The sequence below is a fragment of the Colletes latitarsis genome, chromosome 1 (assembly GCF_051014445.1).
Source record: "Colletes latitarsis isolate SP2378_abdomen chromosome 1, iyColLati1, whole genome shotgun sequence".
In the NCBI taxonomy this organism is placed as follows: Eukaryota; Metazoa; Arthropoda; class Insecta; order Hymenoptera; family Colletidae; genus Colletes; species Colletes latitarsis.
This window is the reverse complement of record NC_135134.1, coordinates 48,620,474-48,641,911: the sequence shown is the minus strand read 5'-3', so window position 1 is coordinate 48,641,911 and position 21,438 is coordinate 48,620,474. Positions and strand designations below refer to the sequence as shown.

General features: G+C 38.3%; 1 protein-coding gene across 3 annotated transcripts in view; it reads right to left on the bottom strand.

The window, feature by feature from the left end:
* The window catches only part of Tpnt (troponin T, skeletal muscle), a 127,544-nt gene extending 106,183 nt beyond the window's left edge, over positions 1-21,361 (bottom strand). For all 3 annotated transcript variants that reach the window (XM_076782323.1, XM_076782500.1, XM_076782413.1), the window contains exon 1: positions 21,357-21,361. The gene's annotated coding sequence lies outside the window, so the exon portion shown is untranslated. The remainder of the gene's footprint in view (positions 1-21,356) is intronic.
* Positions 21,362-21,438: the final 77 nt, after the last annotated feature.

Here is a 21,438-nt window from a genome sequence, read left to right as displayed (position 1 = left end):
AGAATTCGGATTTATTATTCGAAAAGGTTTAGCTTCGGGTCGTGGATGTTCAATTTTTGCGATGTTTCACCCTTTCCAACTGTATTTTATCTTTGCTTGAAAAAAGTAATAATTTCCTGACAGCTATACGACCGTTTAAACCAGCAGCTTTTAGTCGCCTTTCCGCCGTGGTCAGAGATACTGAATTCAGTCTATTATTATTAAATTCCGTAGGAACTTCCAAGGCCGCTGGTCGTCCGTTCTGTTTGAAAATTATATTTATTGTCGTATGCTGGCTTCCGACTCAGTTCTGAGCTTTCCTGACCCGTGGTTTGCCTCCTAAACTGCTCATCCTTGCAACATTCCGCAAAAGAATGTCTTTTTGAACGTCATCATACCTTTGGTTTGGTTTTACGATCGCTCCAATTGTAATAGAAATCAACAAGCGGTTTTAAACCTTTAACCGGTTCATTGTTGGTCCGTAGAAACCAGTAAATTTCCCCAACAATTTACCAGTTGATAAATAAATTGAAAGGAGCTCAAGATGGGATTGTTGTGTGACCTCGTAACGAGCTCTAATACTTCTGGAGTAAATGTTATGAAACTTTACTGTAATTTGTTGGTAAAGCTAGACAGCCGAGAAAGTTAACTACCAGTGATTTTAAGATCTTGTAGTTTGTGTAATAAATTAGAGCGGTTAATGGAGTCGAAACCGTTTCGAAAATTCGTATACATTAGAGAGGAAATTTCGTCTCTAACGTCGCGACGCGTCGGGGGATGGTTTTACCCCCTGGGTATGGAGCATTTCAGGTGGAAAAAAAATATTTTCGTAAGAATAATCTGAGCTCGATATTTATGTTATGTAACGAGCTCTGCGTCGACATTTTTATCATCCTAATATTCGCGTCCTTTACAATACGACTATTTCATTTCCAGGTAAATAAACCTCCCTTTACAGTATCTAATTAGAGAAACTAAATCCTACCGAGATGAAAATCCTCTTTCTCTGGCAACATGTGCCCCGCGGCACGTTAACATATTATTATACGGTTCCAACGTCACTTGACTCTCGCTTCTGACCAGCAAATCAGCGCGCCAGTGCGTCAAATCATGTTAAATATTATTATAAAATTTGACACTGATACTCAGAGTAAACGAAAGCATTCCTAATTAAAAATTATCGAGCATTAAATTAAAAAATAATTCTATTTTACCAACAGGTTGATAAATATTCATAAATATGTATACTTTGAACTATTTAACAATTAAATTCAGTGTTAAATAATTATAAATATTATCGATGTTTAACAACGTTCTTCAAAATATTACTAACATTTTTTTATTATCCAGTTTAACAATGTCTCTGTATTTTGAAGAGAATTTTGTATGAAGGGCTGGAAATAAGCAATAGCGATTCTTTGTACGTTGAAAAAGGTATTAATACGTTGATGTTACTTGTCAACTTGCGTTAGCCTCGGGCAAAGGCAAAGGCATTGTATACGCAAGCGTTTTTGTTCGCAAATGAAAACGTTAGATGACTGTCTACAAGGGAACATTTCCGTAATGGGCGGTTGTCTCGCGAAAGTTTAACGCCCACGGACAGTTATGAGAGAACAGACTTTTATTTGCGACTAACAAAGGCCGCGAATACAGAGTTTTAGAATAGAAGCGGCACCGAGTGCCAACTGGAAACTTGAATACTCTATGCACGAGAGTTCTTCCGGTATTCGAGTGTTTTTCGAGTAGAGGTACGTGAGATAGGATAGGGTGTTCCCACCCGACTCGAGTATTCCGGATAGACCATGGCATCCAACGAGACACTCCGTTCGCGATAACCTCGTAAACTGTGATTTTTTGATCGTCGATCTCCCAGAAATCTCGGAACAACGTCTCGATAGATCTTCACTGTAAAATAATTACGATTAACAGTCGTGGAATCGGATCACTTCCGACCCAGGTTCTCTAGCTCGCTAGACATAAAAAAACGAACCTTATTTATTCACAAAATTATAAAATTTCCTTCTGAAAAGTGTCCTGTACTAATACAGCTTTGTATTGTATATCTTCAGGATACGTAATCTTAATTGCATTTAACGCTGGATTCGGCGGGTGTTAGATTCCATACTCGAAGTTGCAGAACGTTGAATTCGATCGATGCAAAGACACGAAAAACAGAATTTTGATGTCAACACGAGTTTCAATGAAAATATGAAAAATATAACGGTCGTCGATCGCTGTATTTGTACTTCGCGGAGTATCGAAATGATATTTTTTGAACGCTCGACGGTCGAAAAGTTCCGTGGCGAAAGAGTCGAGAGTAAACCGACGAAATCTTGTCGCCAGGTGGGAGAAATTGCGGCACGAGCAATTTGCGAACATTATCCGGGTGGAGGGGCGGAGGTACGAAGACGTTTGGCAGCGGAAGGAAGGACATTCTTTCGAATTACGTCGTTGTTGTCTGCCAGGGACGAAATTGCATTATCACACAATTGCCCGCCTCGCGGGACGAGGGCCCCGGAGCGTCGTACCGATTCATTTGCGTGCGTTTTGTCGCGGAAAACAATTACCGTGCATCAAAAGGAAGGAAGCAAGGAGTAGAACGCTTTACAGCCGCAGACCACGGTCGCTGTCTATTGAAACACGACTATTAAAAAATTTATTCAGACCCAGAATGAGCTCGTCGGACTCTCGTCCGTTCTACGGGGCACGGACGGTTCTGTCTTCGACAGCTGTCGTGTAAATGTCGACATTGAAATAGTAGCGGCCTTAGTCAACGGGCGAAGACTTTCGTGCCGGGGCGAAATTCTTGAAGTTCGACTTTAATGGCGGTGACCCCATTTCGAAATAGACCGTCTATTAGCGAGGCCTTAATATTTCAAGGGTTTTACGGAATTTTTAAAGGAGTATTTCACCCTCGCCTGGCATCGACACCTACGTAACACGTATCTGAAAGGTGACTTAACGTGACGTACGTTCCGCTCGAACTAAATAAATTTCGTTCCCTCTGTTCCAGTCGCGATTTCTTACAGGGGCACGCGTAATGATTTTTCTTGTAACAATCCGCGCAATTATCACTCGCGCGACCCTTTCAACGATAATTGTACGGAATGTCGGCTTCCGCAATTAGTTTTGTGACGTCGACGCGTTTAATTATCCCGCGTTGTTGCACCGCCGTGTAATTCGAGAATGCGTATCGAAATTAAGTCCGAGCCTTTGTTGCAGGGGTTTTGAAAATTTTTTATCACGTCATGTACATGCAAACTTTTGTATAATGATAATAGAGTCGTCTGTGCTTTGTTTAGTGCGTTTTAAAATTGGTACGTTGGTCGTCCAAGGGGCGAATGTCGCTCGAAAAAGAATTTGCGAAGAGGCGTTTGGCTGAAAAAGGTTGCAAAACGTTTGTGTAGAGGGACTAAGGGACCCGTTGGCGACGCTAGTGACACATTGTAACGGCAGATAACGCGGATGGACGAATCGCGTCACGCCTAGAAGCAACTCTGTGTAATCTCATTGGCTAAAACTTTGACAAACTTTTGTCTGGAAACGATTCGTTTACGACTTATAAGCCCCTTTAAACTTTCCGTCCTCGTGTCGTACATGATACGTGAAAACAATAACAAAATTCCATCTCGAATTTTAATAATTCACACTGTACAAAATCGTTTGAATTATTTCTATTAACACGTATACAGTGAAATTGTCATTCTTCGAACTGGAGAGTCAGATCCGTTTGAAAAGATATTTCTACCTCGAATTTAAAAAATTCACACTGTACAAAATAATTGGAATTTTCTGTATTAACTCGTACTCAGTGGAATTTTCATTATTCAAATTGGATAGGCAGATCCGTTTGAAAAGGCATTTCGCCTCGAATTTTAAAAATTCACGCGTATTGTTCGTAAATGGACTAACCTCGCGTAACAGTCCATCGATAACCGAGCCCACAACTTCGTAATTTACGAAAGTAATTAATTTTTGTTAGCGAACGACCCATAGATCCAAATGTCGTTTCACGTAATCCCATAGATGCTCCATGGGATTTACATCGGTCGACTGGGCCGACCACGTCGGAACATTAATTTCCTCGCCGCATGAAAATTCCCCAACCAACTTGCCCATATTCTTCGGATCATTATCTCCCGCGTGACAAACGCCACTGTGTGGTTTTTCAAAATGTCTTCGCTTACGTACCGACTCATGTTTTATTCAATAACGAGAGGTACGATTCCGTTCCCGGAAAAATACTTTCGGATCGCGACGCTTCTCAATTTCACTGGATCTCAATTTCTCATTTACTGGATGTAACGTAACGATCGCAATAAATTTTTGTTGGCGAGATACTCGTTTAAATCTAACGCTAATGAAAAAAGATAATAATATTTCGAGGCGAATACGATGATTTACGGTTCAAGACCATTGAATTTCGTCTATGAAAGAAATCGGATCGCTTTCTCGCAAAACGGTGTGAAACGGTTCGATGAGGTACGTGTTTCGAAGTGGTTTGATGCGGGGAAACAGTCTCTCGACGCTCCTGCACTTTTATTCGTGATGAAACCTTAAAACAACAAGTGTACGGCGATACGACGACGTACAAAAGAAGACGAGAAGACGCGACGGAAGAGGAGCCTGTGCGGCTCTAGATAAAAATGAAATCCGGGAGTGCAATATTTTCCGTACGTGTGCGACTCCGGTTGCACACACGATCGCGTACCGTGGAACACGCGTCGACAGAAGTTTATACAATTTAGCGAACGTAGCCTCGTGCTGGTACATATCGTTTCTACAGTCGAGAAAATTTAATATTTTTATGGAAATTGGAGAACAATAATCCGACGGTGTACAACGATGCCTTTCCTAAAATTAAACATACCGTCGATACACTGGGAGAAGAGCAACAAATATGATTCCCGACTATTCCTGCTTCGAGTAAATAAAAATATTTTCCACCCGCGTATTTCGGTACGAACAGTTATTACATCCTAAAAGGTTTCCCGTATCGAATTCAACGCGGTCAAGCGTAGAGAAACCGGACGTATAAAAACCATTGCTGCATGAGCTTGTAAGCAAACATGCTGTTCCAAGGCAGGTATGAAATAACACCTGAAATAACATCCGTCCGTACGCGAGTAGGGCGCTCTGTGTGCGATTAAAATCCGTTGAAAGCTCTGTTTGTACGTCAAAGTAAACTCAATCCTATTTCCCTTCCGTGAAAACACTGAACACGTATTAACAATTACGGGTACAGTGGCTGTAAAGTAATTCCGTCTCCGTGCGGTTGCCCGTTGAAAAGATGCTTTTGTTTCTTCTGGTCACAGCCAGCTTTATATTGTCACTGTTTGAACGGCGAACGAGATTTCCCTTAACGATTACCGCGCTAGAGATACATTTATATAATTTATTTATTTATAATTTATACGCGAAACATCCCTGATTCGAACCGACTAACTCTGTTAAAAACGATTCGTTGTCAGAATTTTTCAAATTTTGCTTACGAGACTTCTAAATACGAACGTTTCTTAATCCGTCACGTGACTTTAGATCGTGTATAATTGCAGGTTCCCTTTCTTTCGTTGGATCTTGTCCAAATTGTTACGTTCCCCACACCGTTCCATACATTCGTCACTGAAAACGACTTTACTCCACTTTTTCACTGTCCAGTGTACGAGTTCCTCGCACCATTGTAAATGCTCCTTCTTGTGCCCTTTTGTAAGAGTTTCGTTTATAAGTTTATAAAATGAAGAACCCGTTTCATTCAATCGATCTCTAACAATACGATCAGAAACATTCTGCCCCTCCCTGTTCCGTTTATCTCTTCGGAAATAGGTCGTCCCATGTTTTTTGCTATTGAACATAATCTTCTGTCATCTCTTTTTGTCGTTGCATAGGAAGACCCGCGTCATTCGCGGTTCGTTGTACTTACAGTTTCTTCGAGCTTCTTTTTTGCATAATTAGCTCCTCGGCCTGGAGTCTTTCGTGACACCAGCAAAAATTTTAACATTTTCTGAATGTTGTACGTGCTCGTTATGTGCAGAAAATCACGTCAAACCTGGAAGATCTCGGTTCGACGCGTGGTAGTGTGAAAATACAGAGAGTTAACGAGTCTATTGTAGCAAAGTGCCGTGAAATTGTAATTGTAGAAATTCCTAAGTCTGCAACACTTCGGGTTGCCTTTTGTGGATCAGCTTCTACCTCGCTGAAAAGCGAGTGTTTTGTTATCCGAAAAGTCTCGTATTCACAGTCTTGTCTCTCCATTAACCTTTAAACCCTACACCATTCTACATTCTCCATTGACGAGACAGTCTCGTTCCTTAAACGTACATCGTTTATTTACAAAAATCGAAGCCATCGATCTCTCCCGTTGTTCGTACCAGTTTTCTATCAGCTATTTTTATTTATTTAGAAACGTTAGAACCCATAACGTCCGTATCTTATCCGTTGTTTATTATTAGAAAATTTTACGAACTAGAAATATTTATATTAGAAGCGAATTGACGAAATATTTTATACTTTCTCCTGTGATAGCTGGATTCTTAACTCGATGCACTATCTGTTCTGCGTATTGAGTCGTTTCTTATTTTTAATTAAAACTTTTGTTGTAGAGTTTTCCCGTAGTAGGAAATCAAGGCGCGTAAGATCTGATAATCTCGGGGACCACTGATCTACTGTGACCAATTCAACTTTGCGCATAATTTTCGTCCAACCAGTTTGAAACTTGTCTTGTATAGTACGATGGTCAACAATCTAACTGTAGTTAACCGTATTTGTCATGTTTGATAAATTCTATTCGTTATGTTATAATATTATTCTATGTTTCGAGACTTCTTGAGATTATATAGTACATAGATTAACATTTATATATAAAGTAATTGGCGTTGAAACAGCTGTTTATCGCGACAAGAAAAGCGTGTTTATTGGACATTGCAACAACAGCGAAGAATTAAACGTTGTGGCGTCCGCAACGTACCAGGAAAGTTCTTCTTGTTGTTGCGTCGATGATCCTTTCTTGAAGTTGAGACCAAGCGGTTAATAATTTAACCGAATGGCCGTAATATAGTTTCAAAGACTTATAAAAGAAGTTGGGAACTTTCATCTTCCACCGATGGTTCGCGTTAAATAACCGGAAATAATATCAGTTTTTATTCAAACGAATTATCAGATGATATGTTATTAAATTATACGTATTTATTGGACATCTTCGCCGTTGCACTGTTGCCCAATAAGCACGTTTGTCTTGTTGACATATCAGCTCATAGTTCATTTGAGCGTATGATGAAGTATAATTCCGGTTATTGACCATTGCGGAAAGTGACGCATATTGAACTGTTTCCGCAGGTATAGCATTACTACATGTCATAACAACGTGTAATTCTCTGTAATCGTAGGAACAATTTAATACCTGTATAATAATTTTGTATCGTGCGATTCGAATATGAACCGTGCTTTGATATTGATTTCAGACCCAAACAAAGTTTCAAACAACGAATCGGTGATAGATAACTGTTTATCCGTTACTCGTTAAACAGAAATTAAAATTTCGGCCGTCGAACGAAATATTTCACGACGAACAGATAAAAGTTTAACTGTTCGATCGAATAAACGTCACGAATAAATTCATATACGTTAGGTTTATCGGTTAGCCATTAATCGAATAATATTTTACTCGTCTCTGCTTTCGAATTCCAGTGCGACATTTTGGAATTTTTATTTAAAATACTCAAGGTTGATGGTTATATTTTTGCATAAAAAAAACCCACGAAATAACTAAGTTAATGACGTATATAAATCCTTTGATGCCATGAGACTTCTGTTTATGACATTTTTTTGTATAACACAGTCATCTGCAATTCCACTGTATGCATGTAAAAATTATTTTTGCTCGAGAGTCAATTTATATTTTGGCAACACGTCACCGGATTGCATATGAAAATTTGAAAAAAAAAACAATTTTGTTTTGTAAAACGTACTTGGCATCGTCTTTCAGACAACAATACTTAAAAATTTAATATAAAATCTTAGACCGACGTAGACTCTGTCATCTTTTGGGTAACTCAAATACGTCTTTAAAATAAACCTCGTCTTTGTTTATTAAAAAAATCCAGACTCGTGTACGTTTATTTCTTCGATGTTTTCGAACGATTTTTTATGAAGAGACTTTCCTATTGTACGAAATAAGTAAAAACCAGACGAGATAGGACCTTGCGAATATCAATCTTGCGATGGTTGGGGTAGAACATCCCAACCAAGCTGCAATAATTTTTGTCCTGTCGTTAAAAATGTATGGGGTCGTACATTATCGTGGTGGAGAACAACTCCTTTTCTGAATATGAGCGATGGCTATTTCTTTCGTACAGTTGCTATTAATTTATCCAATTCTGAATAGTATCTTTCGCCTATAATAAAGTATCAAAGTAAATTTAAAAATTTAATTCTAATTTAAAAACAGGATTGGGTTACGTTTGAGTTAGTTTTTCCGTGAGGGGGTTGATGTAGGAGAAACAGAGAGGGTAGATATCGCCATACGATGGAAAAATTCCCTAATAGACTCAATAGATTTACCTTAGTAGCCTAATTATTACTTTCTTATTACGCCGCCATGTTATTATCGACGAACAGCTCGGATTTATTGTTGATCGTTCCATAAATATTAACCTTTGCGCTTACTGCGACTTTATAACAAGCTGCTTTGAGTTTGGCACACAGGTTGACGCTATTTATACTGATTTCCGCAAAGCTTTCAATACTGTCAGTCACTCTTTTCTTGTTTACCAAACTTTACGTTGGGAATTAGTGGCAGCCTCCTTGCCTGTTTTGCAAGTTTCCTGACTGACAGGTTACAAATAATTCGATGTTTCTTTGAACTTGCGTTAACTTAGGCATTCAGCAATGCGTTAAACATGAGTTTGTACATGGTTTCGGTTTTACAATTTTAAAATCGTAGTAGCTTTTGAGAAAATATTGATTTAATCCTCATAAAAATGTTAGTATGTAAAATAAAAGTGCATTGTCACATTTTCAGTAGTTACATAGATATAGTAAAAATTATATTAATCGTACCTGATTGTTCAAATTGTCCATAGTACAATATAATGCATCACCTGTCAGTTTTCTTTCTACAATTTTCATTACTCGTTAATGTCATATATTCACCACTAGATTGTGTTTATAGAAGGGTGGATCAATAACTTTGATCACCTTGATTATCTCTGTTATTTTTAGAGACGGGAAAAAATTTATTCACAAAAGTTGTATGACATCGAGGAGATCGGGTCAGTAATAATCTTGTGGACAGAAAGTTTTCGGCGATTCGAAGATCGTTTGTATATTTTTAAATGATACACAATTAAAAAATACCACGTATCAACAGAAATATATCAAATTTATAACGAATGTACGAAAAAGTTTTACAAATTTTGTAACTCTATAACGAATGCATGGAAATGTTTCATAAATTTTCAAAGTTGATAACAAACGAATGAAAAAAATCGTATAAATTTGAAAATTTTATTATTCATGATTCTATAACAAATAGAAGACAATGTCGATCCAATTTGGAGGTTCATAAATTTTATATAAAAATTATAAAATTCTACTTGGAAATAATTTATCCGAAAGCGTAATTCGAGTTTTGCAAAAAATACCTATCCTCGATTCTAAAGAATATTTAGTTAAATAATACATATTTCGAGTAGAATTCTATCCCGATAAATTTTGTATTACGAACGGCTGTTTATTATTCATGGATCAAATTTATTTCTTGGTTCGCTGAGGTTATTGGAATCAAATTTTATTCATATAAATTCTCACGGGAATAACATTCCCCTCAATAAATAACAAACGTCCGAGTCTGCTGGAACGCAGAGAACTTGCTCGCCAGTAAGTAGCGCCGATGAGCTATCGTTTGTTTTCTTCGCGCGAATTCATGCTGGTTGCAGGAAAGCAGGTAATCTGCGTCCACCGTGTTCGCGGCCTTATGTTCCGAATGGCCCAATAAATCAGTGTGTTCTTACACGTATTTACAGATTCGAAACTCTGGACGACCGTGATAGCGAACAAACAGACATGGAAATTAGGAAAATTTAGAAATTATCTCTCAGAGATTAAAATCGCCAAAAAATTGTACAACCATAGAAGAAATTCAACTTTATTCCTATATATTTACATTCGATTTGGGGCCCGAATCGCTATCAATCGGGTCTACCCAGCAGTTAGAATAGAAAAGCGTCGAAAATCGGACGTGTCAATAGCTTCGCAGACGCGTTCCGCCGCGAGCACGGTAAGAAAATTCTTTTCCCATTCGTATCAATAGTCGCAACAAGATTCCGTATGTATTTTCTCCCGACCATTTTATCGCACGTAGCGTCGGAACTGCCGTCGAACTTCCCCGAACGTATTTGAATTCAGCGCGTCGCAATAATTCGGTAAATAAATTTCCATGATTTATTTACCGTGGAATACGGCGTCGGCGCTCGGAGCCCCGGGAAAACGTCAGAGCGAAACGAACGCGATCGAGAATAGAGAGAAAGGGAAACCGGGTAGGGAAAGTAGCCGTTTGCGAAAAACGCTTCTCCCTTGCTTTCCTTCTCTCTTTCTTTTCCTCCCGGCGATCGTCACCGGCGTCGATCCTCTCCTTCGTGTGTTCGTGCGGTCTGTCCGGCTTGTTTACGACACGGGCATCGAAGCGAAGTTCGCCCGGAGGTGGTGGAAACCCGATATAACTCCCCAGCCTTTGCCACCCCTCTCGACACGTTTTCCCGAACAGGGTGGGTCGCACCACCACCAACACACGCCACTTCCTCCCAGCCAGCAGCACCCTCGAGCTTCTGTGGTTCGTGAAAGCTAACTATCTTCCTGTTCTTCTTCTTCTTCTTCTTCTTTCTTGTTCCACCGTCGTCTGGCTTCTACCCCTTGGCCGCGAGCTGCGGGAACAGAGTTTTTGGATTAGGCAAATTTAACAAATTGATCCCTCGTTTTTCCCACGCTCGTCGAACGCTCGCGAAATTCGCGAAACCCCTATAGACTGTCAACATTTTCAATAAACAATACTTACGATACGATATTTGGGGTTGAATTGTCATTTTTGGAGACGATTTTATTCGATCGTTTTAGGCGGAGAATAATTATTTTTTCTGATTTATACGGTGTTGTAATCGACAGAAAATAGATTAGCGTATAGAAGGTGGCCATTTTTGGCGAGTTGGGCGATAAAATTTATTCAATAATTAACGAAGATGCACGGAAGACGGTAATACGTGTAACCGTTTCGAAGTTTTAAGAGCAACTCTCGAACAACGCCGTTGTTCGCCAGAACGACGACCAACAGCTGTCGACCTCTGTTTATGCATGTATAACATGTTACGAGTCGTATATTAATAAATGCAAATATTATTAAATTCCATTCATGATAGCGTGACGAAACAGGAGGAAATTTATGTACTCTTAACAAGTTGGTACTTGACGTTCTGTTGGGCTTCTTTTGTAACGGTACGCATTTTGCCAACGATTTAAATAAATCTTTGATCTTATTCTTCTTCGATTCTGCCTTTTGCATCGTGTCTTCCAACGTCATTCGTTTTTCAATTTATCTAGGTCACGTACACTATAGTAATATGTTAGATTGCAGATCGAATTGAAATTCGTTTTGTAAGTAACAATAATAGGATAACGTTTCCCGATATCATCACCGAGCTTATATCATAGCTTTGATATCGCGAGAAATTAATTCTGCATGGATTTTACACTGCAGAATTAAAATTTTTTCCCGCGGTGAGTTACTGCAATATGTACCGTGTAAATAAACGGTAATATTTATTTTCGTGTAAATATTTTGTTGAAATAAAATTTACATTTTACGTTTTATTCCTTTCACGCGTGTATAGCGGTATTCACATAAAACATTGTTACAAAGGTATTAAACTGGATATACGATTTCAGTTTTTAGAAAATAATTTGACTTAGTCTTGAATACTTTTTTCGCATATTTATGCTTATACTATCTATAAACTCTCTTATGCGATGGGTTGTTATTAAATGTTGCATTTCGAATTATTGACGGTCACTATTTATAACTACAGTATATACAGAGCCCGAAGCAGAACCAAAAGAGGTGTTAGGGGTAGTCACCCCTCGTAACGTAACCAGTCAGTCAATGCACCCTACGCCGATACTCTAGTTTTACACATTTAATACTGGGTAAGACCTTTCGATAATCTAAATTTTTTAAAGAATTTTTCTGCGATACAAAATATTATAAAACACTTCTGAAAAGTGCCCTGCATATTTTTATCGAAACTTTGTTTAATTTAAACACATTTTGTACGCATGCATGGAAGATTATTTTACCCAGTGTTTCGTGAAAATTCATTTGAAGTCGCGAGGATTAGGCATTGAATGCGTCTCGTACTCAGAAGTTTCTAATTACGCAAGTAACTTCAAGTATCTGTTTTACAGGAAGTCGAAGCGACTTCTTTTACACACTTCAAACGTTTCGTTGGAATTTGAAATTTATCGATCGGCATTACTTTGCCTATATTTTGCCCGCGTATGGAAGCGAAGTTCAGTCATGTTAAAGTTTTGCGTAATACCTGTGTCAGAACTGCAAGCATCTGTTGCGCGAAGTTCTTCGTCAATATTTGTAGAAAAACCGTAAAACGTTGTCTCTACTCTGCGTTTCTCGAAGTTACATTTTGGTTAGCGAAGCAATAAAAGCAAGAACACGGGACCATGATGGAAAAACTTCCCTCCATGGATTCTAAAATTGCCAATTTTAAGGTAACGCAGATTTATAGCGATAGGCAAAACTGAAACACGCTATGCATTTTTCTAAAAATAATGGTACGTATTAGACTCGTGACAATATATTACGAACAATCTTGTTTTATAATCGAGGGACTTTTGTTTTCAATACGGAATTTATTCGCCGAGTCTCTATTAATCTTCCGCGATAATTGGAGCTGATTTTATGCCATTCTTCTTGGACTAAAGGTTATCGATGGATGACGGTGAAGTATGATATTCACAAGAGAACTTTTTTCCTCGAGCAAGACCCAACGTTTTCAATGGGGTTTAAATCGAGGTTTTGTGCTGGCAAATTCCTCCAGTTTTTAACCGATTTTCCAGTATGCGTGGTATCTCTGTCTCGTTGAAAAATTATTCCATCTTCGACCCACGGTGTATCCTTCACTCTTGTTAGCAAATAGCACGGTAGAATGTCTTTATGCTTATTCGTAATACCATTAATATGACAACTCGCACCTGTTCCGTGAAATGTCATACGTCTCCATAGCATGATGGATCCTCCGTCACGTTTTAATGTTTCTTTCGCGCGCTGAAAGTTGAGACTTCCGTATTTCTTTTCAAAAATATCGCGCTCGATCGAATAATTCAAACAAGAAATCTAAATATTTAAAGAGTTGCGTAAAAACTGATTTTTTTAACACATTATTTTACACCTTAAAGAGTCAGAGCAACGTTTGTCAACGATAAATAATAGATCAACGTGGTTTTACGCGTTTGCAAACCGCTAATTGTAAGTGAGAGAGATTTACGATGTAGGAATACATTAAAAGCGTAAATAAACATCGACCAATCTTGACGGACGAATCTTTTTATCCGTAATCTTAGAAACGAAAACAACGCGACTTGAACAAATTTAACGAAACGCGATCATTTCTCGTTCAACGGAGACGAAAGAAGGGTAGAGTCACATTTCCCATTGAACCTTTGAACCGTATTTTCCTTTGATTTCCGCCGGAACGATATTAATAATGTCAGAACGAATATTATATATTCAGCGTTCGCTTCCAATTACACGAATCTCGCTAATTATTGGCTGCAACGTGCCTTCTCCGCGGAAAACATTAATTGAATGCCATGGAATGGGGAAGCTCGTTTTCCCTCTTACTTTTTCCATTACTTTTCGCCGCGTTCCATTACTTTTCTCTCGTCTCTCTCTTTCTGCTCTCTTCCGTGGATCTAAACAATTTTTAGACTACCGACCTCTCTCGCTCGACGAAGACGGGTAGATAAGAGTTAATCAAGCTGGAAGACTTATACGGTCGTGATCGTTACGTTTAGAAGTACTAACTCGGCTGAGCTTATACGGTCCACGGAAGCTAAACTTTCAGCACGCCCGCGAAACCTGCTCGTTATCCTTCTACGCCCACGTGCTCTACGTAGTGCCAAATTTAGTTTTGGTAATAACTTTTCCGAATACAAACTAACACCGTCTCGATAACACGTGTTGGACGGTCTGATTAATGAATGTTTGCGGCGGCACTCTGCACGCGATAAAATTCCAGCACGCGTGCAATTATACCACGCTCCAAATTCATTGCGATTATGTAATAAATAATACCTTGTCGTGTTTGAAATGGAAACGAAAAAAAGCCACTAGCATAATTGAATTTAATTAATACGCGTCGATCGGTTTGCTTGATAACTTGAAACTTAAGTCGAGAAAAGTTAAAAAAATATAAAAAATCCAATTACATTCATTGATCTATCAAAAGCATTCTTTGCATTTTCTATTTATAAATCATACTGAAGTGAACTCAAACGTAATGTTACGTTTTCCATTTAATTCTTTTCATTGATCGCAGTTTGCTCTCCATTTTTCTAATCCCCGATATTCATATGTGTTCCATTCGCTACAGGATATCGAGTTTCCGCCGAATAGATTCGGGTGAAACGCGAACGAAATAATTATTAGTAATTGGGTGATAGGTAATCGTTACGATAATTATAGCCACGACGAATGGGAAAAGAAGCAATCACGAAAACCAATCGCCAAATGCATCGAATTTATTAGTCGTTAAACGCGAAATGCTCCCACATTTGATTAAAAATTGGCGAAACGGCATAGTAACGGCAAAAATACTACAGATTTTTCGAAACATCAATATTTATTTATTATTCAAACGAAATAAACGTACCGTTAATTATAAAATGCATCATTGAACATATAAATCAAATTTGTTTTCGATTTACTTCATTTCTAATCCTCCGGTTCGTTTGTTTATCAATTTATATGACAAGCTTTAATAAAAACTGTGGTAATCTCTCATTTTGAAAGAACGATTATTTTTATATACCACAGATTGAAAGAGTAGTGATCAGATATTAAAGAAAATGTAAAACATTCTACTGGAAGGACTTACGAAAAATACTTGTATAAGTTATCTCTAGGTAAGCGGCTCATAAAATAGTTGCCAAACGGTTGGAGATACGAGAAAATGTAAAGTGTGCCCTCATAATTTTTTATGAAGAATCTGATGGTACCAAAAGAGAAATGTTTCTCTCCGTTCTTCAAGTTATTGTTAAAGTCATCTTGTGTGTTTTAAATGGAACACGACATTATTATTTCACTGCCGTGTAAGCACAAACATAAAACAGAAATAACAAACTGCTTGGGCGAGCTAACCTTTTTAAAGTTACCTTAAAAATAATTTCAGGTCACACGGAGGAGCAAAATTTTAAGCCAGCGTTAATATTTAGTTCAATTTTATTTCAGATCACTCTTACTATAGTTACGAAATTATTCTGAATATAATATTTTGAGCCAAAATGTAAAATAAATATGTTATTTGCGGCTATAAAATAATGTCAGTCAATTCGTAAATTGCAATTCTACGCGTTGGCAAGAACGAGCCAACAAATTTGAGCTTAAAATTTGTTAATAACCCTTGGCACCTTTCTACGTTTTCTCGGTTGGTCAAGTATGCAAAGCAGGGTCGTACCAGAAAACTCTAATTAAAGGAAACCAGTTCGCTAATGCTGGAATCCTTTACAGTCGTCCTTATACACGTCTATCCGTGAGTTTCAAATATGAGATTATGATACGTCTACCGCTATTAAGCAGGAGATGGTAAATTCCAGAAAATCCTGCTTAAAGTTTGAACTTCTCTCGACCATAAAGTAATAACCCCCTTAATTGAGTATGCAGAAAACCTGCCACGCGGAGAGATACGTACCTATGTATGACTAGCTATGTCAACATCCTTTCTAGAAAAACTCTATAATCAGCTTTCCGAGCAACTAAGCAATAAACGTCAACGAGAAAACTCCTTTTAAGAATGATTCGAAATGCGATTTATAGAAATTATATTTTAAGTAATTCTTTATTTGTTAAAAATATTGGTCAAGAATTTCATTTAAAAGAAAATTTGTTTTTCTATTTTCACTGTTGAGAGGATGAAATCCTGAGTAGATATCTTGATTGACATTTTACACTGGTAGAAAGTAGCTGTAACATAAAACAAGTTTATCTACATGACACAATAAACTGAGTGCTCAAAGTAGTAAGAAAAAAGAACATCGAGAGAGTTATCGCAAGATAGGTACACATTGGACAGTTACTTACAATTCTCGAGGGACCACGTCTCTAACTATGCTCATCGAGAGTTTATGAGATACCATGTCTGCGCAGAAAGTTGTACATTGGAGAAACTCGGGGGAGCGTGAGAACACGACTCAAAGAACATGAGAGGTGCACCAGATTGAGCTACATATAATCAGTCGTGGCACCAGAAGTCTACGGGGCAGAAGGTCTCATTAGATCGAGTTAATATCATAGCAAAGACAAAGGGATTCCTTAAACAATACAAAATCCTAACAATATATAGTTGGAATTTACTGTTGGTCTCCTGGACTAGGTTCATCAACAAATTGTGTTTGGAATAAACAGCACCAACGAAACGTTAATCAACACTTCAACAATCACACAATCAAAAAAAAGTAATATTATAAACTTCAAATTAGATATTCGACGATCGAGTTACATTTATTTTCGTTTTATCAGTACTTCTGGTGTTGTCTGTATCGTACGTTGATTTCTTTTACGTGCAAGCTCATATTTTCCTTTAATGACTTTTTACTCGAAAAATTAAACGTGAAATTCCCACCGGGAACGCTCGAATCGCTGGATTTGACGTAATGGAACTTTAGCATGGCCGCCTCGCTTACCTAACTGGGACCCCACGCTAATGGACTTCTTCTTGCGGAGAAAACTAAAGCAAGACGTTTGTGTCGAACAACTTACAATTTTAGAGTACATGAAAGGTAGAATAATTACAGTTTGCGCCGTTATTAATCATCGAACGATCCAAAAAAGATTGCAATCTATGTGATAACTATGAGAGTTGTCTGACAAATTTCGCAACGATCATATAGATATTTGTAGTGCAACAGTAAACGAGTTGTTTCAAAAAATAATTATTTAGAAGCTGCCTGGATCTCGCGAGCAATAATGAATTAGCGACAAAAATGAATAAGAATTGCAGTACCCCATTCTAGTATTCCAAAGGTAACGTTCATCGATATTCCTATTTAATTGATTCTCAGGATTAACGTCGTTCCGTGCTCGTATCGCGAAACCTCGAGCCACGGAGGTTAATTTACGAAATAAATTTCGTAAAAAGTCGAGTCGCGTCTACGTGGCTGTTTTGTAATAGATAACACGAGCAGAAGATTAAACAGATTCAAGAGATCACGACGAAAGTTAAATTCCCTGGCGCTGGGGATGCTCCGGTACTTTCGTTCCTCTGAAACTTATCGCCGTTGGTGGGCCGAGAAGTTGTGCTCTTTTACGAAAAATTTGTTCGTCCCTCCCCACCGAACCATACCGCCCCGTCTGTAATTTATCGCGCCGCAATAACACAATTTAAACGACTTCCCCGAGCACGGAAGACTTGTTCTCGGAACCCTGCGAGCGATTCATCGTCCGCATATACTTATGATATCACGAACGCGATGCAGGCTACGCCGTCGAGCACTTAGTTTTAATATATGCAAAGCAATGCGTGTTTCCTGAATTTTCTGTGCGCCAGAACTAGACGTTGAATAGGTGGGAACTGAATTTTCTATACGAGGAGTCATTATACCGACTATTCCCGAAGTTGTCCGAAACTTCGGTACGCGTAAAACGACGCATTACCATATTCGCGCCGTTTATGCCAATTATTGCGTGAAATTGAAATCGTTTCGCGGAAAACTCTGCTCGCCGTGACAACGATAACGCAAGGAGATACGGTGTATTTATTGCTTATTCGTTAATATCGACGCGGCAACGATTTCCGGCGCGATAGATTAATGGTACCGCCATGGAAAATTTGTCCCCGGATATCTTGTTTCGATAAATAAAGTAGTATCCTTACCTACGACGACCCATCGCGATAATAATTCACTCGGGAAGACGATTTATTATTTATTATTTAAACGTTCGAAGAAAATTTATACACCGACTCGGTCTCCCGTTGAATTTCTCATACGGCGTTCCCAATCTTGACGTTAAAATTAAGTTTTCCTTGATCCGCCGTTTCCAATTGGGAGAATAATTTGGATAATAATAAGAAGACTACTTTAATATTAAAAATAAAAATAGCAACGGGGAATATAAAATAAGAATATAAAACGAGACTAACGAAACAGTACGAAAGAAGGATATCGTACAAGAAGTTCGAGCCAGATTATTTACGGTTCTTGTTGAATTCGAATAAAATTGATGTCACAGAAGCAAGGTTAGGTCGATTCAAAACGAGGCCTTGATGGTCCCGGGCAGGACTTTATCTGGTTCCAGAAAAATGGCTAGAACATCATTTGGGATGTGGATGAGGGTATATTAAGACCCTACATACAGCTGCGTGTGATTGATTATTAGACAGGCCGGAGTTAGGGGAAATACGTGTAGGAAGATGCTGACTAGAGTGTTCCCTAAATAGGATGACTGGATAGAATTCATGGAGGAACGTGAGTAATTACAAAAAATATTGTGGTAATTTCTGTGCTCGTTTTTTCCCCTTGTAAATAATCGCTTAGCCATCGATTTCTCCCTGTAGGCCATCTGCTCTAAGACGTCGTCTTACCATTAGATACTCGATCGTCCCTCTTCTAGATTATTTCCAATTCATTTTGGAAATATCATCTTTTGCATCGTGTATATAGGAAACTCCCTTTTTAATCGTGCGTACGTTATAAACGATAATGTCTCGGTTCTCGAAGAGCTCGTGTAACCCACGCAGACGGCATCCTACAGATAAGCTACGAATCTGCTTACTACCCTTGTCCGTAAACCCACTATAGTCGGGTTAAATTCAACTGGCCAATCAAGGCCACTAAGTGGTTAGCCCACCGTTCGTATACACCTGAGTCTCTGAAACTGTTCTCCGCGAACTCGAAATTATTTCAATAATATCGCTCCCTGGTAGGAAAGTGACACGACTGAAACACGGCCTGTTATTGGATTATGCAGCCACTGTAGTTGGAAATACGCTAAATTGCAAGATGGCAACATTTATAAATTACACGAAATAAGAAAATAAAAATATATTATCACACTAGATAGAAATAATGGGTAACTCTAATAATATTTGAAACAGTGCAAAATAGATATACAGTAAAATAGTAATACCGACTATAGCGAGCACAAGACAATGTATGCAGTTTTCTATCCTTCTTCGTTTATCGCCTTTTTCATTCTCTCTATCAAAAGAACTATAAATTATAGGGTAGGAGCATGCAATGGTTGGCGTCCTGGGCTTACAAGGGTTGTGCAGGGTAGCAGAATTCGTATTAATCCCTTCTTCAAAGTTGTTTCAGATTTTACATATTACCGTAGTCATCTAAATAATAATTCAGGTCGAAATAGGTTCTAAGACATCCTCCCTACAGAGTTTACAAATTATACGGTCTGTCGATCATACGATCCCGTTGAGTTAACGTTCGTCAGATATTCAAATATATTAAATTGACTGCGTTCAATAAAATATTATGCTGAATTTTACTTTTCGCGGAAAACGGCGATATGGTGTCAGCGAAATAATCGCGAACGCTGTTTTTGTATCAATCTAAACTGGGACAAAGTGCAACCGAGGCAGATGGAAACGTTTTCCCCTCCGCTATAATGGTATTAAAAGTTGCGATTGTTGTTGGCCGTAGGAGGTAATTGAACTACAAATTTTTTAAAATTCGTAAATTATACGATACGTGGAAAAGATCAAAAGGTAACGGTGCAAATTTGTTAAGATTCGAAACTATAATTACGGTCAAACACGGTTCCACAAATTGTCCAGCGTATAATCAATCATTTGTTTTTAATTTCAAGTTAAACAATAATAGCAGTGTCGTATCGTCAACGAATTGGAGGCTCGTATGGGAAATTGATCCAAAACCAAACCACATTGATTAACAGACACGGATTCATATTTCTGCGCAACAACGCTCGACCGCGCGTATCACAATAACAAAGTTAACTGCATTGTGCTATGTAATTTCGTCACATCTAGCATAGTCATCAAACCTTTCTCCAACGGACTTTCATCTTCCTGCATGGTTGGCCAACAGTAACCGCGTAGGGTAATTCGAGAGGAGGCCAATCGTTTATATTTTTCGTTTTACTATACACTCAATTTCCTCTTTATACGGGACACGTTTCAACGAACACGGTGTAAAAAACCAATAAATCGTGTGAAAACAATTTTTATGGAGAAACAAACGTGTAAGTTTTTAACATATGCGTGCACTTTACCGTCGAACTTTTCGAAAAATAAAAAATGTCACCCGGTATCAGACGTGAGAAAAATTAACGTTTGTCAAAATTTCATCTTTAGAAGTTAGAGTTTATTTTCGTCTTATTTTGGCTTATAGAATCTCCCATTAAAATTTTTCCCAGAGGTGGCCGAATACCCTGTATATTGGCAAAACGAAATACGTTCGCATAACTTTTGCGCAGTTTTGTTACACGTTGTACACATTCATTAATTAGTTTTTGAAATAACTAAGAATTTTTGAGCGTTCGTTTTTCCTTCGAAAGAATACTAAATCCGTTTCCCTTTTGTAGTCTCCTTGTTTTTACAATTTCTTCTCTCAGCGAACCCACCTGAGTCGTCCAAATTAAATATTTTCTCGTCCGTAAATAGAACTTGTTTCCATTTCTTTGCTCGATATCTTGGAAACGTTGCTTCTTACGCTGTTTGGTTAATAAAAACTTCCGTTCCATTTTCAATCGCTTAATATTTTTACATGGACGGAGAACACTCTTATACTACGAGTATTTGATGTGACACGCTCGTAAACGATTCTTTAGAACTAACTACCGAACAATCTCGAAATGAATCTTAAACGTGTTATCGTTCCGTTCTAAAAATTCATTTCTTTGAAAACACTATTTCGGACCAAATTCCTTCCTTACGTGTCCAGAAATTTATGTACTTATTTTCCGGGAATAAAGAAACTAAGCCACCGCTAAAAAATTAAAGACAGTACACGACGTGCTTTTGTTCAGGATTTTACGCGAGGGTCGATGGCGTCGCGTTCTAAGACCGCAGTCTTTGCCGTTTCATTTGCCGTAAATTTTCTACGCAGAAGTTCGTTTGTGCGTGTAACTGTTCGTTTCCTCCGACATTCCCGAGAAACGTTGAAAAGTATTACGCCGCTGGAACTGGACAAGCAGGAAAATTTCCTTGCAGA